Source organism: Saccopteryx leptura, chromosome 5 (genome assembly GCF_036850995.1).
Source record: "Saccopteryx leptura isolate mSacLep1 chromosome 5, mSacLep1_pri_phased_curated, whole genome shotgun sequence".
In the NCBI taxonomy this organism is placed as follows: Eukaryota; Metazoa; Chordata; class Mammalia; order Chiroptera; family Emballonuridae; genus Saccopteryx; species Saccopteryx leptura.
The window spans coordinates 81,459,613-81,483,726 of NC_089507.1; the positions used below are offsets into that span (position 1 = coordinate 81,459,613).

General features: G+C 39.5%; 1 protein-coding gene across 1 annotated transcript in view; it reads right to left on the reverse strand.

Moving 5' to 3' along the window:
• EIF4E (eukaryotic translation initiation factor 4E) overlaps positions 1-24,114 on the reverse strand; it is a 57,343-nt gene that overhangs the window by 30,570 nt on the left and 2,659 nt on the right. The window lies entirely within an intron of this gene.

Below are 24,114 nucleotides of genomic sequence, written 5' to 3' on the forward strand. Positions count from 1 at the left end.
CTCAAGCCAGTGACCATGGGGTGATGTCTCTGATCCCACACTCAAGCCGGCAACCCCGCACTAAAGCTGGTGAATCTGCGCTCCAACTAAATGAGTCCGGCTCAAGCCGCTGACCTTGGGGTTTCAAACCTGTCCCCCACCATCCCAGGTCGACGCTCTATCCACTGTGCCATCACATGGTCGGGCTAGTTTAGACTTAATTAACATTGTCATATCATGTCCGAAAAGAAGGAGCCTGGGGATAACTGGTGTTCCCCACACTGCTCCCTCTGGCGCTTCATCCTATTATAAACTGGTGGCAACAAAACAGAGAGCCAAGCAAAGTCACCAGAAGCAGATACAAAGTGGGGAGGGGGGCACGGTCCACACAAGAGTTTGACTATCAATTAAAATGAAGCAGCAAAACAACAGATACAGGGTCACTTTGGCAAGATTATGTAAACCAGCACATGATCTAAAAGATCTCGGAGCAGATAGGTGATAAGTACTTATTTTGCAAACTACATTTTTCTTAGCAGAATGTTATGTCCAGGAACTACTTTCTTCTAGCCTGAGTCACTCAATGCAGGGGTTATGTCTTGATCTTGCTCACAACTGTAATGTCAACGATCACAGTGCTATATACCCAACTGTAACTTACTGGCTTGTTTGAGTAAATTTAAATGTTTACACATAGTTAAAGCCCTAAAATTTACAGAGTAGTCCATGTTAAAATCACCATTTTTAACAGTATGTCCTCATTACAATCGATTTAAGTCTTCATACAGATGATAATCTAAATGCCATTTCTTGCCCCTCTAGCTTAAAATGAATGGTCTCCCTACAGAGACATTCTCAATGAATAAAGAAAATTGGGAACATTAGGAATGACAAGGCTGGTGGGCTTTTGGGGACAGGATAAAAGTAAGCTGCAGAGGATCGAGCCTCATAAATCTATCTAAAAATCTCTCACAGGTCCTTGGTTTACTCCTAAACTGGGATGCTCAGAGTGCAACTCTGAGCGGCCCAGCCAAGAACAACTGAGCTAAGACTTCAAGGCTGAACATGATGAAGAAGACTGAATTCAGATACAACCACAGTGGGTGGGTGGAAATCCTCACTTTCAGATGAACTTCTACAATGACCATGCACTAGGAATCAGGTGAAATACATCTGCCTAACAAATCCTAAAAGCAGTCCCTGACAGGATTAAAGTAATCTACCTATAAATTAACTGATTCCAAGAACCAAACTCTATGGCAGTGATGGGCAATCTTTTGAGCTTGGTGTGTCAAAATTCACCAAAATACGGAGCATAACTTGGTTGGTGTGTCACTTCGAGAAAAAAAACATAATTTTGCGATATTTATAGTTTAAATAACAAAAATGTATAATTGTAATATATAACTGTATTTAATAAACCAAAAACTAATTATTTAACTTACCTGCTTAGTGACTTCTTTGTTCATCTGTCAGTTGGTTTCTTTTGTTGGTCTTGATATTTTTTAACTTACTGTGTGGAGTGCCGTGAACTAAGATAAGTGAGGGGGAGGGGAATTCTTTAACTAACCTGCCTATTAGTGACTTTTTGTTGCTGAATTTCATTAGCTAAATCTTCAATTGAATGTTGGTATTTTGTACACTTCAAGCCCAAGCAAGTGCTACTAACTTCATCTGTCAATCTGTTTCTTTTGTTGGTTTTGATATTATTTAACGCTGAGAATAAGGTCTCACAAAAGTACGTAGAGGAAAAAATTGTGAGTAAAGCCATTGCTATATTTTTCAGGGTGCTAAAAGTGTCTGGTAATCGGTTCCAGGCACTCCAAACCTCCTGTTCGTAGTGGCACTCTTGATTCTCCAAGCGGCACCTTTCCAGATTCTCAAGCTTTGACCTCAAATTGACAATCCCTGAGCCCAGATGCTGTCTTGAAATTCTGCAAATTGCATCTTATATAAATTAAGATGGCTGCCTCTATTTCTAATGGCGGGAAACGGCAGCCATAACACAGGCCCTCACCTCTTCCAGCCTCCCCCTCACTTATCTCAGTAATGATGGTCAATTAGAAATCCAGGACACCCCAGAACAGTAGATTGGATGATGGTTGCTGTGGTTATGGGGTTGCTGGTAATGGCGATCACAGGCCCCAAGAGATGTGTCCCCCGAGGCATTCCGCTGCTCCCTGCTCCGCAGGCCAGAAGTGAGGTCAAAGATCCCCTAATGGCCTAACCGGAAGTCCCAGAACTAGACGCTCTGTGCCGGAGTTCTGTTGTTTTTGGCCTACAGACCTCCAGCACAAAGTGTCTACACTACAGCAAATGTTTTATCCTTGGCTACTGCACCTGGCTGTGCAGGAGCCGAGGATGAAACATCCTTCTCAGCATGCAGCCCCACACTTCTCTGGTATGCGACCACATGTGGCTGCGTGTCATCGAAAATGGCTACCCGTGTCAGCGCTGACACGCATGTCATAGGTTCGCCATCACGGCTCTATGGATTACATAATCCAGAGCCTCTACGAATATTACCTATGATACCTAACTAACAATCAAACATTACTAGATATGGAAAAAAATTTTAACTAGTGATCAAGGCATTAAACTGTCCATAGAAAGGCAAGCAGATATAATCCAGATAATGCAGTTGGCAAAGACTTAATAACTACTATCACTATGGTAAAATAGAAGATGGGGGAAAAGAATTTTTAAAAAAGTATTTGAAAAGGGAAATAAAATCTGTTTTTAAAAGAATCAAATAGACATTATGGAACTGCAAACTATAGTGTCTGAAATTAAGAGCCCACTGAATAACAGACTGAACTGAACAGGATGTAAGGATTGGTGAAGTAAAAAATAAGCAAATAAAAAATATTCAAACACAGAGAAAGGGTAAAGAATAGATAGTAAGAAACAAGTGGGGCCTGGCCTGTGGTGGTGCAGTGGATAAACCTTCAGCCTAGAATGCCAAGGTTGCCGGTTCGAAACCCTGGGCTTCCCTGGTCAAGGCACATACAGCAAGCAAGCAATGAACAACTAACATAAAGCAACTATGTTGTTACTTCCCATTCCATGCTCCCCTTTCTCTCCTGTCTCTGTAAAATCAATAATGTATTTTAAAAAAAAAACAAGTGGAAGATGTTCAAAATGTTCAGGGACAAGAGGTGAGAGAATGGACAGAAAACAATACAGAAAGAAATAACCAAAATTTACTAAATCTTATCAGAAACTTAAGTTACAGATTCAAAAAGCTCAGGGAACTCCAAATAGTATAAATACAAACAAGACTACACCTGGACACACCAGACTCACTAAAGATGAAGTGATAATATTAAAAACAGTGGGGGGAGGGAGAATACATACACATTACTTTCACAGGAACAGTAAGAATAAAAGCTAAAATGTCTCAACAGAAACAATGAAAGCCTTAAGACAACAGAGTGACATCTTAAGCTGAAAGAAAAACTGTCAATGTAGAATTTGGTGTCTAGGAAACAATATCCTTCAGAAATGGAGAAATATAGACCCACACCGACAGACCCCTGACACACACCACATACCACGAGTCCAAAGAAAGAGGAACACCAAAGAAAAGTCTTCCACCTAGGGGAAAAAATTCCAGATGGGAGAATGGACGTACGAAAGAGAATAAAAAACACTGGGAAGGATCTATCTATAAAAGGCTATAAAAAGGAGAAATAATGCTTTATGGAGAGTAAAATAATAATAATGGTCCTGTCAAAGGGTTGGACATATATAGATTTGCAATGTTGGGTGTGTGAATAAAATGGCCACTCTTCCTCCCAAAGTTAAGTACTATAGCTTCTCTCACTAAATTAAAAGATAAACGGTAAGAAAAATTTACTCTTAAGTTCAAATTTCTCATTAGAGGACATAATTCACATTTAAACCTTTTACCTCAGCTGTACAAAAAGAACAATGGATTCCAAGTTTCACGAGGCCCAAAACGTCACCCTTCTTTTGTTATTCGACTTTTCATCATTAGGAAAATGATGGAAGATAGCATAAAGTCTCTGGACACACAGGAACTAAAGCAGGTAATAAACTTAGGAAAAAATATTCAGTTCTTAGAATTTTAAAAAGTGTTCTTTTAAACTAAAAGTTCTACTTTAATTGATGTTTTAGTAAGAATATGTAACTTTGAATTTTTCCTGTAACTAAAATAAAAATAGCTACTCATCTTTAATGTATGGTGGTTTCCATCAATAAGTACATCAATTTAAAATCTTTTAGTCTTCAATTTTAATATATTTACATACTATATTTTAAGATGAATACTCTAAAACACTCTGAAAATGTTTCTTTATTTATTTATTTTATTTTATTTTTTTAGGTTAAAGATTTTATTTATTCATTATAGAGAGGAGACAGAGAGAAGGGGGGAGGACCAGGAAGCATGAACTCCTATATGTGCCTTGACCAGGCAAGCCCAGGGTTTTGAACCGACAACCTGAGTGTTTCCAGGTTGACACTTTATCCACTGCACCACCACAGGTCAGGCTGAAAATGTTTATTAACCATAGACAATTATCTTTCCAGTATTTGCAAGCTTTTTTTAACATAAGCATAGTATTGATGTTTCTTTTGTTACTATCTACAGTTTGTCTCATGATCAAATTTTAAACTTATACAAATTTCTCAAACCTTTAACTAAAGAAAAAGTTTTACTAGCCAAGTGTTTCCAAGCTAAGATTCAAAATAATCAACTACTCTGAAAATATTCATATGCAGACCAAATCTAATAAGATTTAGAAATCATGACTGAAATTACTTATGAAAACATTAATATTAAAAATCATATAAAAGGGCATATTTTCTAATGACTAGATTTATTAATTCAAAAATGTAATCTTAATCAGCAGAAATTTAAACCAAAAAGCTTACTATCAACCATTCAACCTGTGAGTTTCTTGATTTCATAATTACATTGGAAATTATTGCGGGAAAAAATGAGACTGTTAAGTGAGACATGCCTCATTATAAAATCATTTTATGCTTTTTTAAAAACTTACTATCTTTATAGAACATCTTTACTTCAATTTATATCATTAGAATGCCTTTTTTCTTTCTTATTTTTCACCTTAAGTAAAACAAAACAAAAATTCACATAGGATATGACTTAAAATTTTCAGGCTAATTCTACAGGGGTGGTCCTTTCTGTGGGGAAAGTCCAGTACCCACACCTGTGAATCTATGGCAACATATACAATGAGAAATGATGTCCACAATGGTACCCATTGTATTCAATTATTTGACCAAAACATGATTTATGCCTGACCTTGGTGGTGGCATAGTGGATAGAGGATCGGCCCAGGACACAAAGGACCCAAGTCTGAAACCCCAGGGTTGCCAGGAGGAGTGCAGGCTCACCAGCTTAAGCGCGGGATAATAGATATGACCCCAGGGCAGTGCTGGCTTGAGCTCAAAGGTCACTGGCTTGAGCAAGGGGTCAATCGCTCTGCTGTAGCCCCCAGTCAAGGTACATTTAAGAAAGCATTCAATGAACAACTAAGGTGCCACAACGAAGAATTGATGCTTCTCATCTCTCTTCCTCCCTGTCTGTCTCTATCTGTCCCTCTCTCTCAAAAAAAAAAAAAAAAAAAAGATTTACAATTGAAGGCCAAATCAGAACAAAGAAATATTTTATTTTTAAAAGAACATAAAGGCCCTGGCCGGTTGCCTCAGCGGTAGAGCATCGGTCTGGTGTGCGGGGGACCCGGGTTTGATTCAAGGCCAGGGCACATAGGAGAAGCGCCCATTTGCTTCTCCACCCTCTCCCCCTCCTTCCTCTCTGTCTCTCTCTTCCCCTCCCGCAGCCAAGGCTCCATTGGAGCAAAGATGGCCCGGGTGCTGGGAATGACTCCTTGGCCTCTGCCCCAGGCGCTAGAGTGGCTCTGGTCGCGGCAGAGCGATGCCCCGGAGGGGCAGAGCATCGCCCCCTGGTGGGCAGAGCCTCGCCCCTGGTGGGCGTGCCGGGTGGATCCCGGTTGGGCGCATGCGGGAGTCTGTCTGACTGTCTCTCCCTGTTTCCAGCTTCAGAAAAATACAAAAAAAAATAATAATAATAAAAATAAATAATAAAAAAAAAAAAGAACATAAAAATGCTTTCAGGTCATTCCTCAGTTAAACTTAAGCCTCAATTACAAATCTCCTAATTTCTCATTATGTGTATGTCTTAATTAGCCAATGACTTTAAATAAATATAAGCTGAATTTGACAATAGAAGTATTTTGAAATTGTATATCCTCTTAAAATTCTCTGTAAATCTATTAACTACTTAAGTATCTGAAACAGGATCACCATTAAAAAGGCACAAGGGGACTAAATGATAATTTGTATCACCAACTTCACAAAATTCTCCCTGAGACCCCCAGAACAGGTGTTTTCATGGGATATGTCTAAAATTGATTCAATCAGATATTTTTTAATTGTCAGACTGCCAAAGAAGTAAAGGAAATAGATTATCATATGATCTTGAGAACTAAATATATTTTACAAACTTGTTATTTTTATAGTTGCTTTCTAAAGAGCAGACAGTAAAATAGTTTTAAAGTTCTATTCAGTTAAAAACCAAATTCTTAGCCCTGGCCAGTTGGCTCAGCGGTAGAGCGTCGGCCTGGCGTGCGGGGGACCCGGGTTCGATTTCCGGCCAGGGCACATAGGAGAAACGCCCATTTGCTTCTCCACCGCCCCCCCCTTCCTCTCTGTCTCTCTCTTCCCCTCCCGCAGCCAAGGCTCCACTGGAGCAAAGATGGCCCAGGCGCTGGGGATGGCTCCTTGGCCTCTGCCCCAGGCGCTAGAATGGCTCTGGTTGCGACAGAGCGACGCCCCGGAGGGGCAGAGCATCGCCCCCTGGTGGGCGTGCCGGGTGGATCCCGGTCGGGCACAGGCAGGAGTCTAATGTCTGACTGTCTCTCCCCGTTTCAAGCTTAAAAAAAACAAACAAACAAAAAAAACAAACCAAATTCTTTTCCCAAGTTCCACAATCCCTCTACCTACCCTCTCAGCTTGGTGCTCTCCTTCAGAAGCAAATCTCACTGGAAACTTCTTTGAAATAAATATCCATGTTTTACCAATATTTCTAGGTTTAAAACTACCCAGACAAAACAAGAAATGCTAATTTAACAGATATGGCTCTCTCAAAGTAATCTAATATATTTCTGACTCAAAAGACAATCTGGCCTGACCAGGCGGTGGTGCAGTGGATAGAGTGTCAGACTGGGATGCAGAGGACCCAGGTTCGAGACCCCAAGGTCGCCAGCTTGAGCACGGGCTCATCTGGTTTGAGCAAGGCTCACCAGCTTGGACCCAAGGTCGCTGGCTTGAGCAAGGGGTTACTCAGTCTGCTGAAGGCCCACGGTCAAGGCACATATGAGAAAGCAATCAATGAACAACTAAGGTGTTGCAACAAAAAACTAATGATTGATGCTTCTCATCTCTCACTGTTCCTGTCTGTCCCTATCTATCCCTCTCTCTGACTCTCTCTCTCTGTCTCTGTAGGAAAAAAAAAAAAGACAATCTGGCCTGACCTGTGGTGGCACAGTGGATAAAGCTTGACCTGGAAATGCTGAGGTCATCGGTTCAAAACCCTGGGCTTGTAAGGTCAAGGCACATATGGGAGTTGATGCTTCCTGCTCCTTCCCCCCTTCTCTCCCTCTTTCTTTCTAAAATGAATAAATAAAATCATTGAAAAAAAAAGAGATATGAAATAATGAGCAAAAGGGTAAGCAAATAAGAATTGGAAAGGATGATGGCTTTACCTTTTTAAGGCGGTAACACCAACTCTCATACTTCACCCAAACTATGAATTTTTACTTGATTGGCAAAACTCACTAAGCAGCAGCTACACATTCTTATATACATTATTTTAACACATTAGATATTATCTCAATATGTTTAGTCTTCACAATTCTATTCTCTCCTCTCTTCTCTTCCTAAGAGGGAAGTTAATGTCCTAGCTGTATGCTACATTCAAACCCAGGACTCTCAGTGCTCAAGTAGGGTCAACATACGCTCTAGTTTTATCTGTTTGTTACTTTAGTGTTATTACTATAACTCTCATTCACTCTCAGAAGTACCCAGAAATGGACAGTAACTATATATTTTACCAAGGTACACAGGCAGCATGAACCATGTACTTGTACTATGCTTTGCACCACAGCCTGAGGCTCAACAACTTTACTATATTGCAAGTACATGCCACTGCCAATAAACTAGGAAAAAGGCATACATGATATACTCCACCCTCCCCCAACACACACAGAAATCCACTAGACTACTAGGACAGAAAACAAGTAAATGCCAACAATTAATTATGAGGTTTACACTATTATGCAAGACACCATACTAAAAGTCTATGTGTACAAGTGTCTCAGAAATACATGTCTGTGTAAAATAAAAGCCTCTTTTATGGATACAAGTAACTACCTCTGAGGAGAAATAATTCTTTAATACAAGATATGTAAACAGACTTCATATTTACTCTTCCAAATTCCAAGCGTTCAGTCCCCCAAGTCTCGTTTTAGCAAAGGATGCATTCCTCCCTGCTTCCCATACCCTCCACCCTCCCACAAATCATTAGTATAACTAACTAACTAGTGCACAAGAACAGGTAGAATCTCACCATTTGCCTTCAAAGAAATAAAAACTTTGCTGTAAACACTCAATATTACCCCAATTAATCAAAATGTTTTGGCTTTTAGTTTTCAAATATATGTCTATAGCAAAGAAATACAAGCTAATCGGACATCACTCATCAGAAAGGTGTGCCTGTGGATTTCATAGGTCTTCTTGCTAGTCTATATCAAGAATTAAAGGGTGACCTCTGTGTCCTAAACTAAAAAGCTGAAGTAGGAAAACAACATGTGTAGATTCAGCAAAATAAAAACCTTTTTCAATTTAAAGCTCTGCTCATATGGAGAAATTTTTTTCATGGAAAAGACTCTGAGACCCCATGTATCAATTCTGATTACAGTACTTTATTTTTTATTTTTAGGAATGGGAAAGGAAGAGTTAAGCCAGAAGTTGCCAAAGATAAAGAAACGGAAGAGTCTTCAGGGAACTGCAATGAGGGGTGCTGTACAAGTGTTTAATGCCGTTCAGAATCATCACGAGAACACTGATGAAAAGGCTGAAGAAACTGGCAGCTTTATTAGAAAGTATGGTAAGTTGATATTAACTGTTTCAAGCAAAACATTTCATCAGTGTTTTGAGAGGAGACAGACACAAGTACAAATAAGAAAAGTTCCACTGGAAAGAACTCAAAAGCCAGAGAATGAAGTAAAAGAGGGCCCACATTCACTGCTGGTAGGAATGTAAACTGGTACAGCCACTATGGAAAACAGTATGGAGGCTCCTCAAAAAATTTAGAATAAAGTTACCATATGACCCAGCAACCCTCTTCTGCGTATCTACCTGAAAAATTTGAAAACATTAATTTGCAAGGATATATATGCACCTCTATATACACTGCATCATGGTGGCCAAGACATGCAAACAACCAAAATACCCTTAGATAAATGACTGGATAAAAATGTGGTACATACATACGAGGGAATACTACTCAGTCATAAGAAAAAAATGAAACACTACCATTTACAAAAACATGGATGGATCTTCACAATATCTTAAGTGAAATAAATCAGACAGAAAAAAGTCAAAAACCATATGATTTTACTCACATGTGGGATATAAAACTGAAAGCAACAAATGAACAAACAAAACAAAGTCTCACAAAGACAATAATATGGTGGTCACCAGAAGGGGGTTGGGAGGGATAGTAAAGGGAAAAAGATATGTGGTGACAGGAGATTTGACTTTAGGTGGGGAACACACAATGCAATATACAGATTAAGTATCATAGAATTATACCCTTGAAACCTATATAATTTTATTTACCAATGTTACCCCAATAAATTTAAGAAAAAGAAGAGGGCCCAAAATAAACAATCCTATGTGATTTATTGTTAAAATGTTTTTAAGTAAGAGGGAGACAGTGAGACATACTCCCACATGCGCCCCGACCACGTGACCCCCATCTGGGTCCAATGCTCAAATCAACTGAGCTATTTTTAGTGCCTGAGGCTGACATGCTGAAAGCTATCCTCAGTGACCAGTGTCCATTGGAACCAAGTGAGCCACTGGCTGTGGGCTGAGAAGAGGGAGCGAAGTGGGAGAGAAGTAGATGGTCACTTTTCTTGTGTGCTGACCAGAAATCAAACCCAGGAGGTCTATATGCTGGGCCAATGTTTTATCTACTGAGCCAACCAGCCAGGGCCATGTGATGATTTATTAGAAAACATTTTTAATGTTTACTTTATTAATTTGAGAGGGGTAGAGAGAGGGATTCAGAGAGAAAGAGAGAGAGAGAGAAAGAGAGAAAGGGAGATAGAGAGAGAGAGAGAGGAACAGAGATTAGTTCTTGTATGTGCCCTGACCAGGGATCGAACTGGCAACCTCTGCTTCGGGATGCACTAACAAACCGAGCTATCTGGCCAGGGCTACATGATGATTTTGTGATGGAAGACCCACGAAAGACTGAGACAAGAAAGTGATGGACCAGACACCAGCAGACGAGTGTCTGTAAGTGACCCTCAGACATAAAGCTATATAGGAAATACAATGTATATTCATTTTGTTTTTCCTAGAAAAATACTTTGAGCTCTGAAAGTTGAGGAAATACAAAGACACCATTTGTAAGAAAGTCAAGAGACTTTTACCATTGCCAACTTGGACGTTTCCCCCTTTGTGTAAACTTTGTTATAATTAATTTTTCAAACTTGGTGTAATTTACAGTACTATTCCTCAAAATACTTGTAAAAAGAAATACTTCTACTTCTCCAGGACAATATGCATTTTGCTCCAATCATTCTAGGAGGGGAGAGGAGAGGAGAGGAGAGGAGAGAAGGGGAGAGAGGGGAGGCAAAGGGAGGTAGAGGGAGAGAAGGGAAGGAAATAAACAAACCAATTTGTTTTCTACTTTACTTATGGACCCACTGGTTAATTTATCTATGTGCCCTGCCCAGGACTTAACCCTCAACCTTGGCTTATCAGGATAAGACACTTTATTTTTAATTTGAGAAGTCCTAAATAAATTGAGGTCCATCCAACTGGATTATTCTGTGCTAAAAAGAAATGAGCTATCTAGTTGTGAAAGACGTGGAGGAACCTTAAATGCATATTACTAAGTGAAAGAAGCCAATCTGAAAAGATTATAACTATATGACATTCCGGAAAAGGCAAAACTATGGAGACAATAAAAACATGAGTGGATCCCATAAATTAAGAAAGGAGGGGCCCTGGCCGGTTGGCTCAGCAGTAGAGCATCGGCCTGGCGTGCGGGGGACCCGGGTTCGATTCCCGGCCAGGGCACATGGGAAAAGCGCCCGTTTGCTTCTCCACCCCACCCCCCTTCCTCTCTGTCTCTCTCTTCCCCTCCCGCAGCTGAGGCTCCATTGGAGCAAAGATGGCCCGGGGGCTGGGGATGGCTCCTTGGCCTCTGCCCCAGGCGCTAGAGTGGCTCTGGTCGCTGCGGAGCGACGCCCTGGAGGGGCAGAGCGTCGCCCCTGGTGGGCGTGCGGGGTGGATCCCGGTCGGGCGCATGTGGGAGTCTGTCTGTCCCCGTTTCCAGCTTCAGAAGAAAGAAAAAAAAAAATAGAAAGGAGGGATGAATGGGCAGAAACAGAGGAATTTTAGGCAGTGAAACTACTCTGTACTACTTATGATACTATAATGGTAAACACATGCTATTATACCCTTGTCCAAGCCCACAGAATCTACAAGAGTAGATCTTAATGTCATCCATGGATGGGGGTGATAAAGATGTGTCCGTGTGGTCCATCCAGTATAACAAATGTACCAGGAGGGCAGGAGGTATAACAGAAAGCATCCTCTGCACTGTCCTCTCAATAGTGTAGTGAATTAAAACGTGTTCTGAAAAAGTCTATTTAAAAGGAAAAGAGAAAGGCACAAAATAGGATACAATGAGAAAAAATAAAACCCACAAACTGGGAAACCAAAGTATTATCATAGGACATCTAGTTGTTGTAATTACTGATCATTTTTATTTTCCTCATACTGATCTAAATGTTTAAAATTTGTTATTACAAAATTATGCCAAAACCCAAACGTATACTTAAGTCTACTTCTGGACCGAGTCTGTCGCAATGATTTGTCAGTCCCTGCATGCACCAAGACCACCTTTTTAAAAGTTACCTTTGTGTCTATATACTCTTGTTTCTCTTCATATTGTATAAATCTTTTGCCTTTTAAAAGTTACCTTTGTGCCTGGCCTGTGGCAGCCCACTGGATAAAGCATCAACCTGGAACGCTGAGGTCACTGGTTCGAAACCCTGGGGCTGCCTGGTCAGGGCGCATAGGGGAGTTGATGTTTCCTGCTCCCCTCCCTCTTCTCTTTCTCTCCTCCCTCTTTAAAATGAATAAATAAAATCTTCCAAAAACAGTTACCTTTGTTCAGCAATGTTTTTTTCTTGTAAAGCAAGTTCGCCAGCGTCCCTTTTCTCTTCCTTTTTAGAAATTTACTGCCAATTCTTATTTATTCTTTTAAATAAATTTCACAATCATTTTATAAAGAAGAGGCTTACAAACTGTTTCTATAAAGGGCCAGACAGTAAGTATTTTAGGCTGGTGATTTTAGGTGGGTTGTGGAATCCAGCATAAAGTCTAGTTCTCCCGGTCCTACCTGCAAAGATTTTGGCATTCTGATTCAGTTTGTATTGAATTTAAATATCCAGAAAAAATTAACATATTTCCAATAATAAATATTTTTCAGAAGCAAATTATGGTTCTTCCTTTATTAAAGTCCTCCATTGTATTCCTGTGGACAAAAAAGGGGCCACATACTAAACCTGACAAGCTCAGAAGAGGCAGCCTCAGAAACTCAGAGACCTAAAGTAACCACATAGGATGGTCTAAAATGAAAACCTCCTAATAGAAGCCAATCCGGCAGGTGGTCACGTCACAGGCACAAAGATCAATCTTGACCTTAACTGAGCCTGTCTACTGTCCTTCTGCATCTGCAATAACATGCCTTTGGAATGTCAGGGGACTTTCCTTTTTCCACACCCCTCAGGACAAGGTCAGCGACCACAGCAGGAGACCAAGAGCTGCGATTTTGTTGACTGTTAACTCACCTATACCCCCCTATGTAAAAAAATAAAATAAAATAAATTGTATGTGCCTTTTATTTTTATCCAATCCCATAGGTCCCCTCCCCCCCCCCCGCTTTCTCCTGCCTCCCTAATCTATCTCCAATGAATTTCATGTAACCCCCTTAAGTCTCCTCCTTTGATTGTAATGTGTAAAAAAGGTGCAAAACTGCCATTCTCTAGAAGCATTTTCTCAATCCACTGGGAATTTGCTTCCTGGCTACTGTCATGAGTCTGGGTCAAAAAAACGCATAAAAATTCTCTACAGGTTTGGACGTTTCTTATGGTTCTTATTGTATAGCTTTTATTTATAAATCTTGGATCTTAGAAATTGCTTCTTAGATATATAATTCCTGGGCACTTGAAGGCTCTGGCATAGTTATAGAAAAAGTGTAACACTGCATTCTATAATCAGGATGCAAAAATAAGTTACTTCTAAAATGTCATTGTGTTATATCTTTCTTTCTTTTCTTTTTTTCTTTTTTTTAAGGGGGATGGAGAGGCAGAGACAGACTCCCACATGTGCCCCAGGAAGCCACCCAGCAAGCCCCCCTATGGGCATGTTCTGCCCATCTAGGGCACTGCTCAGGCAACCAAACTATTCTTAGCACCTGAGGCAGCGGCCACAGAGCCATCCAGGGCCATCCTTAAAACCAGGCCAACTCCCTCCAATTGAGCCATGACTGCAGGAGGGGAAGGGGGAGAGGGAGAGAGGGAGAGAGGGAGAAAGAAAAGCAAGAGGGGGAGGGGTGGAGAAGCAGATGAGTGCTTCTCCTGTGTGCCCTGACAGCAAATCAAACCTGGGACATCCACATGCCGGGCAGACGGGACCCGACCTATTGCCTTTCTTTTCAGTCATTTGGTAACTATAAGGTCCAGGAAGAGCACTTAACTATTTGAATGAGTGATGCCAATTTTGTTCCCTCTCAAAATTCCACTGAAACTATAGTAAAAAAAAAAAAAAAATTAAGCCCACAATTATGGGGAGAGTAGGGGGAAAAAAGAGCTGGAATGTAAATGGAGAAAAAGGTGGTAATTGATCAACATACACAGATCCTTAAAGTCTTAGGAACCTGGCAGCACCTTTAAAAGGGAGTAGTGAAGGAAGGAAGAAAGGAGGTAATTAAAGAGAATTCTATGAGAGCCATTCATGAAATAACTAGATCCCCTCTCCCTACTCCAAGTCACCAGGAATGCTGCCATATGGGTTCAAAAATAAAAAGAAAATAAGCAACTTGGAGGAAACAGCAAAAAGAAAATGCCTTTTAAAATATGTACCTATAAGCCCTGGCCAGTTGGCTCAACGGTAAAGTATCAGCCTGGCATGTGGAAGTCCCGGGTTCGATTCCCAGCCAAGGCACACAGGAGAAGTGCCCATCTGCTTCTCCACCCCTCCCCCTCTCCTTCCTCTCTATCTCTATCTTCCCCTCCTGCAGCTTCACTGGAGCAAAGTTGGCCTGGGGGCTGAGGACGACTCCATGGCCTCCGCCTCAGGCAGCAAGGGAGCAACGCCCCAGATGGGCAGAGCATCGCCTCCTGGTGGGCATACTGGGTAGATCCCAGTCATGCACAAGTGGGAATTTGTCTGTTTGCTTCCTCACTTCTAACTTCAGAAAAAAAGTGTCTATATATATCCTGAAAAGGCTAAATTAAGATTTTGTATGCATACAATTACAGGAAGCTATAAAAGTGACCATTCAAAAAACAAGAGAGAGAAAACATACTTGAAAATTAAAATTCCCAGGCAGAAAAGGTTGGAAAAGAAATTTCCCAGAAAATAAAGCAAAAAGAGATGGAAAATGAGAGCAAGATTTTTTTTTAAGTCAGAGAACCAGACCAGGAGACTCCCTATCTGTATAACTGTTCCCGGGGGGGGGGGGGGGGGGGGAGAGGGAGAAAAATAATAAATAATGTCAGAAGTGATGAATAAGAGTTGTTGCCATACTGAAAAAGTCCAATAAGTACTCAGCACAATGAATAAAAATACTCATACTAAAGCATGTCACTGTGAAATGGAGACAAGGAAAGAGTCTACAAATTGCCGGGGAATTGGTCCCATTAAAAAACAAAACGGAAAACACCCATCAGAATAATTTCTGACTTATCAACAACCACAACATAAAATGGCCATGGAATAATGACTTCAAGTTCTGAAAAAAGGAATTCTACACCTAGCCAAACTACAGATATGTATTGCTTAAGATGTTATGGTCTCAAAATCTCTCCTGTAACTGTTCTCAAAAAACAACTGGAGATGTGAGCCATCAAGGTGAGTAAGAAACCAAGTCACAGGAAGGGACACAACATATGGAGAGGTGCAATTCAGAAGTCAGATGAGAGGGGGTAGGGTTTTTTTAATTTTTATTTTAAAAATGGAAAAACAAACAAAGAAGTCAGGTGAGACAATCAGGAGCCCAGTAAAGGAGATCCAAGAAAGACAGGTGTGCACCAAATACAGAGAGCAGTGGTACCGACTGGAGCAATGTCATTCAGGCTACCTTCATTTGGTAAGGCTGTGATGACAAAGAGGCCTATTATTCTAACACACTAACAAACACACACACACACACACTTGATTGTCTGGCTCAACTATCTATATTTAACTATGTGTTAATGAAGCTCCCTTTCTTTCCTTGGTGCTCTGCTCCCTGGAACAGCTAAATATTTCACACCAGAACAGATCAGCTTTAGCCTAACTCTTAAAATAAGATATCCAGAGCAGTCACTCCCACAGACCACTCTCCTAAATATAGGTTCTCTATCTGTGCACACCGCAGCCCCATCAGATCACTGTCAGTCCTGTGTTTCTCAGAACACCTTATGATCTTGCCTGTTGGTTTCCCCAGAGGGGCTCTAGTAGAAATTCCAGGAAGCTAAAGCCAGACGATAACCCGGAAAAGGTGTTCCGCTTAGTCTTCTCTTGGAAACTTCTTCTAACAGAAGCAACACTATCCTTTCCTTACATTATCTAAAATTTTAGTTTTTCAAAACTAACATAACTAAAAAAGATACCATACTGGAGATTAAACTCTAAAGATAATTATACTACTTAAAAATTCAAGGAAATAATTAACAAAGTAAGGATGGGGGTCAAAGAAATATGAATGTGGTCACGGACACATGGGTTTTCAGTCTCTTACTCTAACACTTATGCACGTATGTATTTTATATTTTTTCTACATATAAACATTCAGTTTGAAAGAGGAAAAACGCTAAAAATAAAAAAGTAGTGTAACAGCCAACTGTAGTCACAGGAGTGTTTTTTATTTGACCAGTATTTTTTTTTTCAATTTTCAGTTTTGTTGCCAAAATATTTACCTTACAGACATCCTACTTCAAGTATGGAATGATATAGATAAAAAGGTTATTGATCAGAGCACTGAAATAGTAAATGATTGAAAATAACCTAAATGTCAATCTATAAATAAGCACATTTAAGGCTAAACCATGTAATACACATCATCAGAAAAAAAGTGAAGTTTTACGTGTTGATATACAATACTCTAAATGACATATTGAACAAAAAACAATGTGCCAGAATGGTGTGTACAGCTGACTAACATTTAACTTTTTAATATACACATTTGCACATGTAAATACATACACTACATAAACACACATACACACGGGACCCCTACGGAAAGATAAACAGTGACAATGCTAGCTACCTCCAGAGCTGATCCCCCTGGGTGAGATCAGTTGAGGAGATTTCACTGTAAACTCTTTTGCACAAAATTTGAGTTTTGAATACACACTTTAAATAGCAAAAATAAAAATAAAAAACAAAAAATGCCAGGACAATTCCATACAAGACCATACAATTAATCTTTGAAAGTTTAAAATATAGACAGAAGTTTTCCTAGGATAAAATTAAACAATAACTTTTCCAACCACACTGGTCACATTCAGTTGTACAAAATTAAGCCAAATACAATATGCATGTTTGTATACAGTAGACTATCTGGATTCTAGAACTATACTGTCCAATTTGGTAGCCACTAGCTACATATGGAATTAAATTTCAAGTAATTAAAATTACATTTCAATTAATTAATTAAAGTTTATAATTCATTTCCTTGGTTGTACTAGTCATATTTCAAGTACTCAATAGCCATGTGCAGCTAGTATCTGCCATGCTGGATGGCACATACTATATAGAGAGCATTTCTATCATCAGAGAAAGTTATCTTGGAACACCCATTTCTAGAAGAATCCTCAAAAAACTGATTAACAGAGGACACTCTGGAGAGAGCACTAGGTGGCTGAAGAAGAGAGGTAGGAGATGGGTTTTCACAGTAAGATAGGACTTAGCCTGTGCCAGGCAGTGTCCTTAAGGTTTCATGTTAATTCACTATTTGTATACTTAAATAAAACAACTCTTTTGTAATCCTAAGAATTTTATATAATGTATTTTAAAACAGAATTCTGAGAATGATGCAGTAGGCTTCACCAGATTGCTCAAGAGATTCATTTAAATTTCCAACCATGCTCTGGCAGCTGGTTGGCTCAGTGGTAGAGCGTCAACCCAGAGTGTGGAAATCCCTGGGTTCGATTCCCGGTCAGGGCACCCAGGAGTGGTGACCATCTGCTCTCTTCCCTCCCCCTTCCTTCTCTCTCTCTCTCTCTCTCTCTTGCACTCCCACAGCCATGACTCTGATTAGAGCAAGGCACCGCAGACACCTCAAGTGCTAAAAACAGCTCAGCTGTGAGAAGCCCCAGATGCGCATCCCTTTTCCTTTAACTTAAAAAATAAAATAAATTTCCAACCATGAGCATATATTACTAAATCAAGATAAAAGTAACAAAAAACAAATAAAAGCTAAATACCACTGATTAAACCAAAATCCAAGAGATTTCATAATCCTAAGCTTTATTTAAAAAAATAAAGGTTACAAAGTTCAAAAAAAAAAAAGGGTATGACTCTTGTCCCCACTATTGCCACTGCCCATAAATCACCTTTTAAATATGATTTTGTATTTAACTTAATTGGATTTAATAATGATCTATGCATTGTTTTTTTTTTTTTTTTTTTGAGAGAGACAGAGAAACAGACAGGATGGGGAAGCGTGAAGAATCACTTCATAGTAGTTGTTTCCCCACCATGGCCTTGACTGGACAAGCCCAAGGATTCCAACCGGCGACCTCAGCATTCCAGGTCAAGGCTTTATCCACTGTGTTGTCCTATGCATTGATTTCATCCTTAGGGTAGGAGGAGTTTGACTGAAGATAAAGAATTGGACTTTTTGTTTTGGGTTGAAATGTGTTTCTTTTTTGAACAGGAGAGGAATAAAGCTTGAGGTGAGAACCCAGTTTTGAATTCCAGATCTCTCATTTAGGAACTATGTGACCTTGATAGAAATTTTTTTTAAAGCATCTGAAATATTAATTTCTCACCTATACAAAGTATTTATCCTAAGATATTAAGGGGGTTAGGAGAAACAAGATGTATTTTATCTTTCCAATTAAAATACCACATTTTCTTGTCTTGTTAATAAAAACTTAAAGAATATAATTTTTGTATAGCATTTTAGAGTACAAGTTTAAAATATACAACTAAAAAAAGAAAAATGTTTTATTTAATTTAAAAAATATACAACTAGCCCTGGCCAGAGAGAGCTCAGTTGGTTAGAGCATCGTCCCAATGCATAGAGGTTGCCGGTTTGATCCCCAGTCAGGGTACATACAGGACCAAATCTATGCTCCTGTATCTCTCTCTCTCTCTCTCTTGTTCTTCCTCTCTCACTAAAACCAATAAATAAAAATATTTGAAATAAAAATTTTTAAATATACAACTGAAAACATGCAATTTTACATTCTAACTTTAAAGGTTACTGTAAAGCCATGAGTTTCAGGGAATTCTTATGGTCTTATTACTACCTTCCCAAAACAATTTAGCTTTTACGAATAAGAACATATTATAGCTGATACTTTCTCAAAACAACTGTTTAACTCAGTGACTTACAACCAGTGTGCCGCAAGAATTTTTAAAACATGTAATACTTGATTATTCAATAAGGGACACTGACCTCTTTTCCCTTAGATTGTCAAATAAAAAATGACAACAGCCAACACAACAATAGCTGTCCTATATGAATGAATGAAAATTCTACCCTTTTTTTCCCTCAGATCGGCAAAAAATTTAATGCTTTTTTTGGTGTGCCACAGAATTTTAGTAATTAGTTTATGTGTACCCTGAGATTCAAAAGGTTGAAAACTGCTGGTTTAACTGCACTGCTCACAAATATTAGGGGATCAGGGAACGTGCAGATACTCCAGTACTTTCAGCCTTTTGTATAGTGTATTTTCACCAATGAAATAAGTTTGTTTTGCATCTCATTTGCATAATCAGACAACTTTATTTGACTTGTCATTTGCTTTACTGATATTCTTGTTGAATAAAAAACGGTCAGCCTGACCAGGCGGTGGCGCAGTAGATAGAGCGTTGGACTGGGACACGGAGGACCCAAGTTCAAAACCCCAAGGGCATCGGCTTGAGCAGGAAGGGGGGGCCTCACCAGCTTGAGCGCCGGGTCACTAACTTGAGCATGGGATCACAGATATGACCCCAAGGTTGCTGGCTGAGCAAGGGGTCACTTGCTCTGCTATAGCCAATGCCCCCCCCCCCATCAAGGCACATAAGAGAAAGCAATCAATGAACAACTAAGGACACTAAGGAGCCACAATGAAGAATTGATGCTTCTCTAAGAAATTATGACATCGGATCATTTACAACATGAATAGACCCTGAAAACATTATACTGAGTGAAATAAGTAAATCAGAAAAAACTAAGAACTGTATGATTCCATACATAGGTGGAACACAAAATTGAAACTCATGGACATGGACAAGAAGAGTGCGGTGGTTACCAGGGGGAGGGTAAGGAAGGAAAGGGAGAAGGTGGGGGGAGGAGAGGGGCATAAAGAAAACCAAATAAAAGGTGACGAGGACAATTTGACTTTGGGTGATGGGTATACAACATAATCAAATGTCAAAAAATATCTGGAGATGTTTTTCTCTGAATCTATGTACTCTAATTGATCAATGTCACCTCGTTAAATGAATTGTCTAAAAAAGAAACGGGAAAAAAAAGAATTGATGCTTCTCATCTCTCCTCCCTTCCTGCCTGTCTGTCCGTCCCTATCTGTCCCTCTCTCTGTCTGTCTCTGTCACAAAAATAATTTAAATAATCAATGCTTGGCCCTGGCCGGTTGGCTCAGTGGTAGAGCGTCAGCTCGGGGTGTGGAAGTCCCAAGTTCGATTCCTGACCAGGGCACACAAGAGAAGCGCTCATCTGCTTTTCCACCCTTTCCCTTCTCCTTTCTCTCTCTTCCCCTCCTTCAGCCAAGGCTCCACTGGAGCAAAGTTGTCCCAGGAACTAAGGATGGCTCCATGGCCTCTGCCTCAGGCACTAGAATGGCTCTCATTGCAGCGGAGCAACACCTCAGAGGGGCCGAGCATCGCCCACTGGTGGGCATCATGCTGGGTGGATCCTGGTAGGGAGCATGTGGGAGTCTGTCTGTCTGCCTCCACTCCCCACCCCCCTTCTCACTTCGGAAAAATACAAAAAAAAAAAAAAAATCAAATGCTTTTTATCGCTTCATATTCATTTTGAAATATCCCCTAATTTTTGTGAGCAATATATTTGCCAAACCTCTCACCAAAATTACTAAAGCAAGGGTAATTGAGAATAAATTTCTAATCTCAAATTTGTAAAAATATACTACTGTTTTCACTAACAAAATATTTTAACTGACAAATCATTTGAATTGACAAGATCCAGAAATCAAATGAGAAAGTGGCAATGGAAACTGACCACTCACCTTCTCGAGGAATCTACCCGTAAAGTTCTGGACCTATTACTAAAATAGAACCAGTGTTACTGTTTAGTCCGCAAATACAGACACCAAGGTGCTATTTGTTTTCTTATGATTCTTACTTCAGTTATCAAACAGTGTAGTAGCCTAAAAACACATGTCCAGGGGTTTTCTCTTACAGCAATAGTAAAATATCTAGTGAAGTTTATCAAATTAATTTTCCCAAGTTGCACAGGGAAAGCACATTACATGCCTATTGGAAAGAGTGTAATGGTTAAGAACACACGTTATGGAAACTGGCTGCTTTAATTTGAACTCCACCCCACCACTTACTAGCTGTGTGATCTTGGACAAGTAAATCATACAAAGTTACTTAATCTCTTTATGCCTTGGTTTCCTCATCTGTGAAATAAGAATAATCAATATACTTCCATAGGCTACTTGTAAGGATTAAATATATGTAAAGCATTTAGTGTGGTACCTGACATACAGCAAGTGCTATACTTTAGCTATTATTAATAAATAAAAGCCCTGCCCTGGCCGGATAGCTCAGCTGGCTAGAGCATTGCCTGGAAATGTGAAGGTTGCGGGTTCGATCCCCAGTCAGGGCACAAAGAGGAACAGAGCGATGTTTGTCTCCCTTGCCCTTCATCTCTCACTAAATAAATCAATCAGTTAAAAAAATAAGTAAGAAATAAAAGCCCTGACAGGGTGTGTCAGTGGATAAAGCAAAGTCCCAGTGCACTGGTGGTCATGGGTCCCATCCCCAGTCAGGATACCTAAAGAGAAGGCGTACCGGTGCTTCCTTCCCTCCCTTCCCCCGCCAACCCCCAATCAATGAGAAAATAAATAAATAAAGATCTGCCTATATTATAAACAGATTTAATAGATCATGTACAAAAGGTTATTTTTATTAAGCCAGTTGCTGGAAATCTAACGCCGGTTAAATTTGTCATAACTCCACAGAAACTTACTGAACCCAGTGTGACTAAACTACAGCTTCCTATTGTTTCTGTGAAACAATGTATCAAAAGTTCCAACTGAGCAAAAAATCTTATTCTACTGACCCTATTCTCAGGTTCTAGAACTGAATATTCAGCACATAAAAGACAAAAGTGATCTCTTTTTTTCCAGACACAAATAGGAACTTTTGAAGAAACACTAGTGATTTTTATGGTAGAGATAAGAGTTTGTGGATCATAAGCTTTGTTTGCATTTCTTGCTAATGGCAAGGACTGATAACCAAAAGGCAGCTATATGAATTTCCTAGCAAAGAAAAGGTGTGTATGCCATGTATGCAGGGATACACCTGCATGCAACATATTGATGGAGTATGAACTTTATCTAATTCTTCGGAACTGACAAACTCATCTCAGACTACTGCATTAGAACATGAAAATCACTGTAAGGTATCTTATTTCCATTTTTCTGCTAAAATTTTCAGTCTTCAAGGTCACAGATACTAAAATTAGACTGAACTATGTTTGCTTCTACTTCTCAAAAGAGTTTCTATAACAAAGAGCAAGTCACAGGTATCAAAAGAGTCAGAAAATTTCCAGTAGTAGCAAAGAAAAAAGTAGAAATTACCATTGCTACAACTAGTTTCACAGGTTCCTTGTTCTATTCAGAACTATTGGTACTTCTAGATCAGGAGTCCCCAAACTATGGCCCACTGCCGCATGCGGCCCCCCGAGGCCATTTATCTGGCCCGCTGCACTTCCAGAAGGGGCACCTCTTTCATTGGTGGTCAGTGAGAGGAGCAAAGTTCCCATTGAAATACTGGTCAGTTTGGTGATTTAAATTTACTTGTTCTTTATTTTAAATATTGTATTTGTTCCCGTTTTGTTTTTTACTTTAAAATAAGGTATGTGCAGTGTGCATAGGGAGTTGTTCATAGTTTTTTTTATAGTCCAGCCCTCCAATGGTCTGAGGGGCAGTGAACTGGCCCCCTGTGTAAAAAGTTTGGGGACCCCTGTTCTAGATTCTTAACCATATATAAACAAAATATTTTATTTAAAAATTTCTGTATTTTATTTTAGGTGATATGAGGGAAGATAGCAAGGCAGACTCTCCCACATGTTCCCTAACCTGGATCCACCCAGCAACCCCATCTGATGCTGATGAGTACCGAGCTATTTTTAGCACCTGAGGCTGATGTGCTTGGACCAACTGAGCTAGTTACCTCAGGGCCACACTTGAATCTTTTGAGCCACTTGCTCAAAGGAGGGAAGGGGGGGAGAGAGATGGAGAGAGAAGCAGATGGTCACTTCTACGTGACCTGACTGGGAATGGAACTTGGGACATCCACATGCCAGCCGAGGCTCTATCCACTGAACCACCAGCTAGGACCCAAATTGGATTTTTACATAACTGATTTCACAAGTTATTCACTACAGCTTCAGTGTGTAAACTGTTTCTATTTTTAAACTGAATTTCTCTGTCAATTATGCATACTAGTAATTCAAAGTATAAAATGAAGTGAAATTGGAATGTGAACACCAGAACTATTTAGTTGCTTTATGAATGAATTTTGATATACCGGGTTCTTTCCTAAAAGCAAGAACACATATTAATTTGCAAGGTCTGCTTGTCTATCAGTAGCCTTTGATCAACAAAAAAACACTGAATTATAAAACAACATAGTTGCCAATATATATTTAAGCCTTATTTACTTTTAATAAATAAACTCTTTGCGATACAAATCATGTTTTTAGAGTATAAAAAATGAAACGGATCAAGTAACCATCCAAGTTGATATCACTCCTGAAATTAATGTACAGTTTAAAAAATTCAAGAGACAGTGTAAAACAAGTAAAATTATATACCTTCAGTTTAACAAAAAAAAATTAATGTGGCAATATTAATTAACCTTATAAACTATAAAACAAACAAAAACAGCCCAATAATCAAGAATACAGAATGAAGTTATAACTACAAAGAAACATGACCCACTGGAGACAAAACTGCCTGGGGAAACTGCCTTGCCATCTTCACCAACTAATATTAAGTCTAATTTTGGTCCAACCATAATTCAAATGCCAACAGAATAACAGGAGAGTACTGTTTACCCCAATGTTCAAAATTTTGCCATTTTACCTGTAAAGAGGGAAAATGTTTTCTTTAATTTGCCCTTATCAAG